General features: G+C 41.8%; 1 non-coding gene across 1 annotated transcript; it reads left to right on the top strand.

The window, feature by feature from the left end:
- The first annotated feature begins 7,669 nt into the window (after positions 1-7,669).
- LOC133833551 (small nucleolar RNA R71) lies at positions 7,670-7,776 on the top strand. The gene has a single exon (XR_009892926.1). It is a non-coding gene; the product is annotated as a small nucleolar RNA R71 (small nucleolar RNA).
- Positions 7,777-11,103: the final 3,327 nt, after the last annotated feature.

Genomic DNA, 11,103 nt, shown 5'->3' with positions numbered 1-11,103 from the left:
GTCCCTTCCCGGATCTCTTTCCCCAGAAGGGGTTCACACTTGCCTCAGTTCCCCCCATCTGGGATGGCTGGGCCCCGCTGGGAGCAGCACTGTACCCGACTGGCGCGACTCCGTACCCGGGCAAAGGGGTAGATTGGGCCGAGGCTTATCCTGAAGACGCAGGACCGTAGACTGTAGGCGCGACAAAGGTCATTCCAGGCGTAGCTGCTGGTCCTGGCACCATTGGGGGAGTTAGGTACTATGAAGCCTAATATTGCACCCTGTATCCTGGAAAGGTTTGGGCACTTGGCTGGGTGGCTGGCTGCCATCCGAATGCCTGGATTCGGGCCTCCTCCTAGTTGATAAAGCCTTATGCCCTCCTTATGAATTCTTCGAGGATGGCCGCCTTATTGCGTTGCATGTCGTTCTAGAGGGGAGACCCAGCCCAAATTCTGGATTGTAGGGCCACCATGCGCTGCCCATCATCCACCTTGGTTTTTGAGGCTTCCTCTGTGAAACGCTGGATGTAGGCCCTCGGAGTCTCCGTGGGGAGCTACTTGATGTTAGCGAGGGCGCTGATTTGCATGTCCATCCTCATGGTGGCCACAAATTATTTGCGGAATGCCGACTGTAGTCAGGACCAGGACTGGATGGATCCTGGCTTGAGCCTCTTCCACCATTCCTTTGCAGGTCCGTCTGGAGTGATAAAAACGCAGAGGCACTTTTCGTTGTCGCAGACGTAGGCTATAGTCATTAACTGATTATAGAGCGATAGATGGTATCTGGGATTGGTGTTCCCAGTGTAGGCGGGTAGGTTCGGCATTTTGAACCCTTTGGGGAGCACCACATCCAGGATGTGCTTGGCACAGGGATCTTTTTCCTGTTCTTCGGAGTCAAACTCCCCTCCCTCTTATTTGCGGACTAGGCAGTCTGTGACCTTTTTTAAGGCGGCCAACTATTCCATGAACTGTCTGGCCGTACTGATGTCCAGGGGAACTCTCTCGTTCCTTCTCTCATTGATATTATTTCTCAAATCATCTCCTCAGGGGCAGATCTTTTCTTTGCGAGCCCACTCCTTTCGAGCGTTCAGTCTGCCTAGTCTACCCGGGACGTGTCATCCCCAGAGCTAAGGGCGTTGGACTCGTCATCATGCTGGCGTCCTCGGTGATCTTTATTCATGGAGGTGCTTTGATGGAAAAAGTGTTCCCTTCCAGTCTGCCTCGGGGCAAGCTGGGGCCTGGTACCTTGCGGGCACGTCCCTTGTGGATTGATCGGGTGGTCCTGTCCTAGGATGGGACGCACCTTCTCTTTCCTAGGGAGCGGTCGAGGGTTGGGCCCTGCTTTCTGGATGGGACGAACTTTCCTCTGGGGATTTTCTTTTCCCTCGGGGTTGGTCGCTTTGGCTTTCCCTTACTCTTGGACTGGGTTAGTCGGGCCATGTTCGGGAGCTTGTCCTGGGGGAGGAATCGGCCTCACATGTTCGGGCATGTTATTCCTAACCTGCGAAGCAAGCGGTTGTGTTCCTGGAGACGGAATGACTTGAGGACTAGCTGCCAGTCCTTGGGCGGCTATGAAAGCTTGTAGGGCCTAGAGGGATTCTTGCATCTGCCAAGTAGCATTTTTTTGTTCAGCAATCCTGTCCTCTTGGTCCAAGACTTGTTGTCTTAGTTTAGTCACCTCCGGGTCCTCCTAGTTGGGGTCTACTTCCTCTGGGATTGCTGGATCCTCAGCTTCGAGATCATGGTATTCACCCTCATTCCCCTCCTCTTCCTCGTAGTAATCTTCCTCATAATCCGCCCCGCCCTCATAGTTCTGTGACTCGTCAGGCTGGGGCATCTGATGAGGTATGTCCTCAGGTTGGTTCTTAGGAAGAGGTTGGCTGGGCAATGGCTCCCCATTTCCTTGTTTTTGGTTAGTAGGATCGAAAATGGTGTGTCTTGTGTTAACCATTGTTGTAGATGTTTGAGATCAACTCAAGTTTTCTTCAAGTCTCTCAATGAAAACACCAAAATGTTTAGCGAATTTTTTGGAAGCTAGAATTATAAAAGATAAGAGAGCTTAAAAGAAATGATTTAGAAAATGCAAGCAAGCTTTTGACAATGGAGTTTCTGCGAATTTGAGTAGAGTAATTGCTTACAAGAAAAATCTGGACCCCTTCCCCAGTGCACCAGTATTCATATTTATAGGCAAGCAAGTGGAATGGGCTTGGGCCGGACTAATCTGGGCCCAATGAGGGAATAAATATTAGCTGCTCTCTGATAGAGACTTAATACAAATGATTGAAGTAATAAACATATATTAACTAAGGCCCATTGGGCAGCCCAAACATAGCCACACCATAAGACTCGCGACAAACTGTTGCTCCAGTTTGGGTGGCGTGGGCTACGAAGAAGATTCGGGGGACAGGATCTATTATTGTAGTGGCAGTACAATTCTGAACCGATGACATACATTCTCGATGTAACTTCCTCTGCAGATTATTCATGGGGACATAGCTCCACACTTTTTGGGATGATGTCAGCATCGGGGACACTTTATCACGCCGAACGCGGCCATCAAATCCGGGTTTGTTCACCAACATCCCTCCTTCTCTACCAGGGTCCCAGTTCGTTTACCAGGACCCAGGTTTATCTACGGTGATCCCGGTCTAATCTCGGACTTGGGAGCCATGACCTCTTCTGCTGTATTGCTGGAAACTTCCCAGGACACAATCCCGGGAGTATGCAACACGCCAAGACGATGGTCCGGGCTTATATTCCGGGATAACCTTTGGGCTTTACCGAGACTTAGGCCGCCAATACTCGTTCTCTCTCCATCTGCTGGGCTTGATCCGAGCTTAACTCCCTGGAAGGCGGACCATAAACTTAGTGTGTGGATCCGTACACTTGGGGAGAAATGGGGATAACACAAACCTATGTACAAACAATTTGGAACACTAATTAGACTTGGTAAACCAGTTCCATGAGAGTGACTGCTTCAGGCTGGGTCACCCTCTCTATGTAGTGTTTCAGTCGTTGGCCATTTACATTGAATTCTCTCCCATCAGTTGGGTCTGTGACCTCAACAGCACTGTTGGAAAAGACGATTTTCACAATATATAGGCCAGTCCACGTTGACCTCAGCTTTCCAGGGTGGATATGTAAACGAGAGTCATAAAGATGCACTCGTTGGTTTGGCTCAAATTATTTTCTTAGGATCTGCCTGTCATGGGCCGCTTTCATTTTAGCCTTGTAGATCCTAGAGTTGTCATAAGCATCGTTCCTTAACTCTTCAATTTCTGACAACTAAAGCTTACGATTCATTCCTGCCGCCTTGAGATCAAAATTTAGGCTTTTAACTGCCCAATAAGCTTTGTGTTCCAGCTCAACAGGAAGGTGGCAGGCTTTACCATAGAGTAGCCTATAAGGAGACATACCAAGTTAAGTTTTGTAAGCAGTGCAGTATGCCCAGAGAGCATCAAGAAGTCGTTAGGACCAATCTTTGCGGTCAGGATTAACCTTTTTTTCTAAGATTTTCTTAATTTCTCAGTTGGCTAACTCAGCTTGGCCATTTTTCTGTGGGTGATATGGCAATGCAACTTTATGAATTACACCATACTTTTGCATTAAGGTCTCAAAATAATTGTTGCAAAAAAGGGTGCCTTGATCACTTATGATAGCTCGTAGTGTGCCAAACCTAGATAACACATTTTCCATGAAGAATTTCACAACAGTTGTGTTATCATTATTTCGACAAGGCACAACTTCCACCCATTTTGAGACATAGTCTATGGCGAGGAGAATGTAAAGGTAGCCAGAAGAAGGTGGAAATGGTCCAATAAATTCTATCCCCCAACAATCAAATATTTCTATTACAAGAATTGGGTTTAGTGGCATCATATGTCGCTGGGACAACGCACCTAATTTCTGACACCTTTCACATGATCGACAGAAATTGCTACTGTCTTTGAACAAAGTGGGCCAATAAAGACCACAATGTAAGATTTTTGCAGCAGTCTTTTTCATAGAAAAATGACCACCACAAGCTTCATTATGACAAAAGTTCAGGACACCAAAAATTTCATCATCTGGAATGCAACGTCTAAAAATTTGGTCGAGGTAATACTTGAAAAGATATGGATTGTCCCGATAGAAATTACGAACCTCGACCAAAAATTTACATTTATCTTGTGCACTCCATGCAGTTGGAAGTTCGCCAGTTACTAAGTAATTAACAATATGATCGTACCATGGCAACTTAGTGACTGGGAAGAGATGTTCATCAGAGAAGTCATCTCGAATGGTTGTGCCATCAGCGGAATCAGAAAATTCAAGACGAGATAAGTGGTCTGCTACCACGTTTTCAACTCATTTCTTGTCCTGTATGGTGAGATCAAATTTCTGTAACAGAAGGATCCACCTAATTAAACACGCCTTAGCATCCTTTTTGGAAAGGAGGTATTTTAAGGCGGAATGGTCCGTAAAGACTGTGATAGGTGAACCACTCAGGTAGGAACGAAACTTGTCAAGTGCGAATACTACAGCAAGTAACTCCTTTACAGTAGTAGAATAGTTCATCTCAACATTGTTACGAGTTCTACTTGCATAATAGACAACGAAGGGCTTCCCTTCCCTTCTTTGACCTAAGACGGCCCCTATAGCATAATTGCTAGCATCACACATGACTTCGAACGGTAAGTTCCAATCTGGTGGCTGAATGAAAGTGGCAGAAGTGAGTTTTGCAATGAGCATTCAGAAAGGTTCCTCACACTCAAGTGTCCAACTAAACACAACATCTTTTCTAGGAGGTTTGACAAAGGGCGAGCAATCGTCGAGAAATTTTGTATGAACCTCCTATAGAATCCTGCATGCCCAAGAAAAGATTGAATGTCTTTAACAGTCTTGGGGGTGGGCAACTTTGATATGATTTCAATCTTTAATTGATCGACCTCGAATCCTCGTTCCGACACGACATGCCCCATGATTATGCCTGATGGCACCATGAAATGACATTTTTCCCAGTTAAGTACCAAGCCTTTCACTTTGCAACGTTTAAGCATAGATTCTAAATTGAGAAGGCTTGATTCAAAAGAATCTCCAAAGACTGTCAAATCACCCATGAATACTTCCATACATTTCTCGATCATATCACTAAATATGCTCATCATGCATCGTGGAAAGTGGCTGGAGCATTGCACAGGCCAAATGGCATATGCTGGAAGGCAAAAGTACCAAAAGGACAAGTGAATGTGGTCTTATCGTAATTTTCTAAGGCAATATCGATTTGGTAATACCCTGAATAACCATCGAGAAAACTATAGAAAGGATAACCCGCCACACGTTCCAATATTTGATCGATGAATGGAGGTGGAAAATGGTCTTTGCGGGTGGCTGCATTTAATTTTCTATAATCAATGCACAGGTGCCACCCAGTTGTGACCTTGGTAGGCACAAGTTCCCCTTTTCTTTTTGTATCACTGTTACCCCTGATTTCTTGGGAACAACCTGAGTTGGGCTAACCCATTTACTGTCAGCAACAAGAATATTATGCCAGAATCAAGAAGTTTCAAGACTTTAGTCTTAACTACTTCCTTCATCGTTGGGTTCAATCTTCTTTGAGGGTCATGACGTGGTATAGCTCTGTCTTCCAATTGAATGTGATTGAAGAAAATTAAAGGACTAATACCTTTTATGTCAGCTATTGTCCATCCTAATACATCTCTTTGTTCTTGCGGCACATTGATGAGTTGGCACTCTTATGTGGCATTGATCTTGGAAGATATTATGACAGGAAATGTGTTGTCAGCTCCCAGGAAAACAAGCTTAAGACCCTCAAGAAGTTGTGCCAACTATGGTTGAGGAGCCTATTCAATGGAGGGTTTTGGTGTTTCTCGATCTTGAGGGAGTTCCTCAAAGATTGGATTCCAAAACATGGTTCTTCTAGCCTGTGAAAGTTTGACAATTTAAGGGTTGATTTTAGACTCATCGGGCTCAGAACTTTCTGAAATTTGGAAGAGGTGATTAAAATGATTAGATGTGTCTTTCGCTTCGACCTCTTCCAAAATAAGTGTATCGATTAGATATGATTGGAAACACTCAACGTTATCAGGTGGTTGTTTGCCAATGTGGAAAACATTCACCTCTAGAGTCATGTTCCCGAAAGAGATTTTCATGAGACCATTCCTACAGTTAATGAGTGCATTTGGTGTTGCGATGAATGGTCTACCAAGAATGATGGGAATTTTGGACTCTATGCTCACTTCAGATTGATTGTCCAAGATGAGAAAATCAACAGGGTAATAGAATTTTTCAATTTGAATCAGAACGTCTTCTACTATTCCCCGAGGTTTCTTCACTAATCGATCGGCCAGTTGTAGCACCACAGATGTGGGCTTGAGTTCTCCTAGACCTAATTGCAAGTATATTGAATATGACATGAGATTTACACTTGCTCCTAAGTCTAGAAGGGCTTGACCAAATTCTTATTCCCCAATTTTGCAGGAGATGGTGGGATAACCAGGATCTTTGTACTTAGGCAGTGTCTTGCAGTCAATTACCACCCTAGCTTGTTCTGCCAATAATTTATATTTCTTGACATGGTGCTTTCTTTTAATGGTGCACAAATCCATGATAACCTTGGCATAATCCAGCACTTGTTTGATCACATGCAACAGTGGAAAGTTGATATTCACTTGTGTTAAAAGGTCTAGGATTTCACCATGATTTTCCGGTACCTTTCCGGTGGATTTTAAAGCTTGAGGAAAGGGTGCCTTTACTGGAATGCTTATTGGCACATCATCATCTGGAGCGGGCATTGACGTACTTGTTATCTTAGTTAACGGTGAAACTGTACTTTCACCAATTCGAGTAGAGATGGCATTAACCTCTTTGAAATTTGTATCTGGAGAGGAGGAGGTTTTTTCCATGTGTTGCCCTTTTTGATGGATTAGAGGTTGAGCGGGAAGTCTACCATGCTCTTGAATTGCCAAAGTAGTGCTTAGCTTTGTCATTTGGATTTTTATGTCTTTCATTTCCTCTATCATTTGTGTGAAACAAGATTTGAGCTCTTGAGTTGAGGCTATTTGTGTTTGCACAAGCATTTGCAAAGTATTCTCAAGAGAATTACTTTACTGCATGTTATTTTGAGGAGCAATGTATGCTTTTGGTGGTTGTTGCTGCTCAGGCCTCCATTAGCTCCCAGATGCTTGGTTTGAATCCTTCCAGCTGAAATTTGGATGGTTGCGCCAACCAGGATTGTAAGTGTTTGAGAAAGGGTTATAAGGCTTCTTGTAATCCCCTAAAGCATTTCATTGTTCCTCATTTCCTCCTCTTAACTCACCAAGAGTTGGGCACTCTTGCGGTTGATGTTCTGTCCCTCCACAGATGAAGCATGGATCTCGTGTCTCTACCTGCAGCCATGTGGATTCCTCTTCCTTCTTAAGATTTGAAAGCATTGAATTGTTGTCTCAATGATTCAATTTGGCTTCTGATGTTGTCATCTTCCCTTAATTAGTAGATTCTAGTTGATCATGGCTTGTCCATAGGACTCGGTCCATTCCATGTGTAGGACTTTTCAGCGAGATCGTCGAGGTACTCGAAAGCTTCATCGGGATCTTTTTGAAGGAATTCGCCATTGCACATCATTTGTACGAATTGTCTTTGTCTGGTTGTGAGACTGTCATAGAAATAGTTGATCAGATGCCAACTTTCGTATCCATGATGTGGGCATTGATTTATCAAATCTCTAAACCTCTCCTAGACCTGATGGAAAGTTTCATGGTTTTTTTGGATGAAGGTAGAGATTTTCCTCTTAAAGGCTGCTAGTCTTATGGGGCGGAAAATATTTGGCAGAGAATGCTTTTGTCATTTCGTCCCATGTTCTGATAGATCTAGGCCTTAAGGAATACAACCAGCTTTTTGCTTTGTCTTTGAGGGAGAAAGGAAAAAATTTCAATCTCACAATGTTGGTGACATTAGCTCGGTTGTTGAATGTAGCCACCACCTCTTCGAATTCCCGTATATGCACGTATAGACTCTCATTTTCCAACCCATGGAAGGTTGGTAAGAGGTTAATCATATCGGGTTTGAAATCAAAATTTGGCATATTGTTGGGATACATTATGCATGAAGGTGTGGTTGTACACGTAGGATGTAAATAATCCTGTAGCATTCTTGGTTGGACTTCATCTTGATGAGCATCATGGGTGGTTCAGGAAGCCTCGGTGAATTGGGAGAATTTGAACGAATGGAAGAAAATGACGAACTAGGAGAGTTTTCTAAAGCTTCAACTTGTTGTCTCACAAATCTCCCCAGTGCGTCTCTATTTCGTTGCATAAATATATATATTTTTTATTTCGTAAGTATTATAAGCGCAAGTGTGTAATAGTGTAATAAGTATACACCAAAAATGTTCCCAGGCCAATTGGGAAGGCTATCAAGGTACCACTTTAGGCCCAAGAGCTTTTCTAGAACTCCCTGAGGTTCTTAGAAAAGGTTGGAGGGTAACGCTAACACAGATCTTATTTAAGAACAAATTTTTCTAAGATAGAACAAGTTTGGTTTTTACTAATTTCAAAAATTACACAAATGTTCTCAATACTTTGTTTTTTTTTTATTTAAAATTTTATGCTTGCTTTTTTTTCTAAAAAAAAAAACTAAATCTAGAAAATAATTTCTAAAGCTAAAAGTAAAATAAATAAAATAAAACAATAACAATAAATAAATAAAATGAATAAATAAAAAAATTACTAAGGAAAAATGAAATAAAAGAGAAATAAACAAAAAAAAACTTATACTACTATTTCTTTTTTTTTTAAAGAAAAAAAATGAATTTATTATGCAAACCTTTAATTGTAGAATTACCTCCACGGCAATGGCGCCAAAAATTGATATCACCCAATAAACTCATAAACGTCACAGTAGTAATCGGGCTATGTTGTATCCACAGAGAGGTAAAATACAAGTAAAAAGAAGGATTAGTAAATTAGAAATAATAAACTTTAAAATAATGTAACATTGAAAAAGAATATATATTTTTTTAAACATTAAATAAACAAAATCGAGGAATTAGAATCAGAAAGAAAATATGGAAGGCATAAGTTTCATTCATGCAAATAAATATATATATATTTTTAATAAAATTGATTCATTTTACTCAACTATAATTCTACACCATTAATTATAGCTGGAAAATATATATAATAAAGCTCGCCTTAAAATATGTTCTTAATTAAATTATAGTAACTTCTAATTTTAAAAACCTATCATAGTATATACCTTAGCGCGAAAAAATACCAATGAAAGAATACAGTAAAAATCATATAATATAACAAATATCCTAAATTAAATTAAGAGCCTAAATACATAAGAAGAGCATGACTAGTCTTATGTAAAAGACACTAATAAATTTAGAATAAAAATTAGAAGAAAATAAATTTAATTGTAAGAAAGATATAAAAATGAAGAACAAAATAAATAATCAATATATTAAAAATATAATGTGAAACATGAACTTCACTCAAGCCTTTCCACAAGAGAATTTAGCCTAAAATAGGCATTGTTTTCACTCCAAGAAATGTAGAAGAAAAATAAGAAAAAGAATGTTTTTCTCTCTAACTATACCCTCCACCCTTAATTCCACAATCTGATCATTTTCCCTTACATTTGGCTCTCTATTTATAGTTGAAATATGACCCAAAATGTGTAAAATCGTGTACAAAATAGTGGGAAAGTGGCTACAAAAACTTATGGAAAATGGGACACGTGGGACACGTGGGACACGTGGGACACGTGGGACACGTGGGACACGTGGTGTGTGCTGATTGGCTTGGCAGTAGAGTGGCAGCTGTGTTTTTGAGGCGTGGGGAGCAGCCACCAGGTAGTGGGACTCATGGCGTCTCTTGGTTGGCTTGTCAGGGAGGCGCGTCACGCGTCAGGTGCGGCAAGCACGCATGGCTCAGCTGGAGGCGTGGCACGCATGCGACTCGACTGAAGGCTGGCTTGCGTCAGGCGGGTGGCTGGAAGGAGACGCATGTCAGCTGCTGGAGGAACAACTCGGCTTCAGGTGGCTTGGCTCTGCGAATGGAAGGCTGCCATGTGGTAGCGTAGGAACTTGCTGAAAGCTTGGGCCTGGGTTGTTTAGGCTCGCCTTTTGGGCCTATGTCACCTTCAAAAATGCCACTTTATCATAATTTTTTTCAATTATATTTTCTTTCTTTTTGTTTGTGTCAAAATATATTTTATTTCCTGAAACTTAAACACAAATTAAATTAAAATTAATATTTTCAAATATAAAATATATAACAATAAAACCATAAAAATATTAAGTAAAACTTAATTAATTTTAAACTTTAAGACTAATAAAATGATATTTTTGAGCACTAATCACTCACCCTCAGGTTCAAAGGTTACCATCTTCTTCTTAGAATCAATGGTTGCCCTATATCTAGTTAACCAGTCCATCCGCAAAATCATATCAAAGTCTATCATAAGCAACTTTACTAGGTCAACCGACAACTCCCTACCATCCACCATCACTGGCAAGTATCTAACCCATATCCTGGAAACCACTAACTCCCTAGTGGTAGTAATGTCCCAAACCCTATAGCATAGTAATCACATGGCCTACACATTCTATCAATAATACTACTAGAAACATAAGATTGTGTAGCACCAGAATCAATCAACAAAATATAAGATATGCCAGCACTAGAAAATTGACATGTGATCACTGAGGGCCTAGCCTCAGCCTCAGCTTGTGTCAATGCAAATACTCGAGTTGGAGTCAAGCTATCTATCTTCTTCGGTTCTTCTCTCTTCATTCATGGGTAATCCTTCTTGAAATGTCCCACAATCACACATAAGAACCAGGCCTTCGCCCGACACTCTCCCAGATGACGTCTTCTACATCTGGCGCACTCTGGATATGTCTTCCAGTTCTCATTGTTGCCCTGGCGGCCCATCTGTACACCCTGTGGCCTCCTATCAGATCTAGGAGGTAAAATAGTATCCAGGGTCTTCCTTTTCTTGTCACTAGGGCCTCCGCCCCTACCTAATCCTATGAAGGGAGGTCCCGTCCTCCTCATGTCCCTTCTGGCTGCGTTCTCGCCCCAAATCTTGTTCTCTGCACCCTCTGCAATAAGGGCTC

This window comes from Humulus lupulus, chromosome 4 (assembly GCF_963169125.1).
Source record: "Humulus lupulus chromosome 4, drHumLupu1.1, whole genome shotgun sequence".
In the NCBI taxonomy this organism is placed as follows: domain Eukaryota; kingdom Viridiplantae; phylum Streptophyta; class Magnoliopsida; order Rosales; family Cannabaceae; genus Humulus; species Humulus lupulus.
The sequence above is the reverse complement of the archived record's forward strand: the minus strand, read 5'-3'. Positions and strand labels throughout refer to the sequence as shown.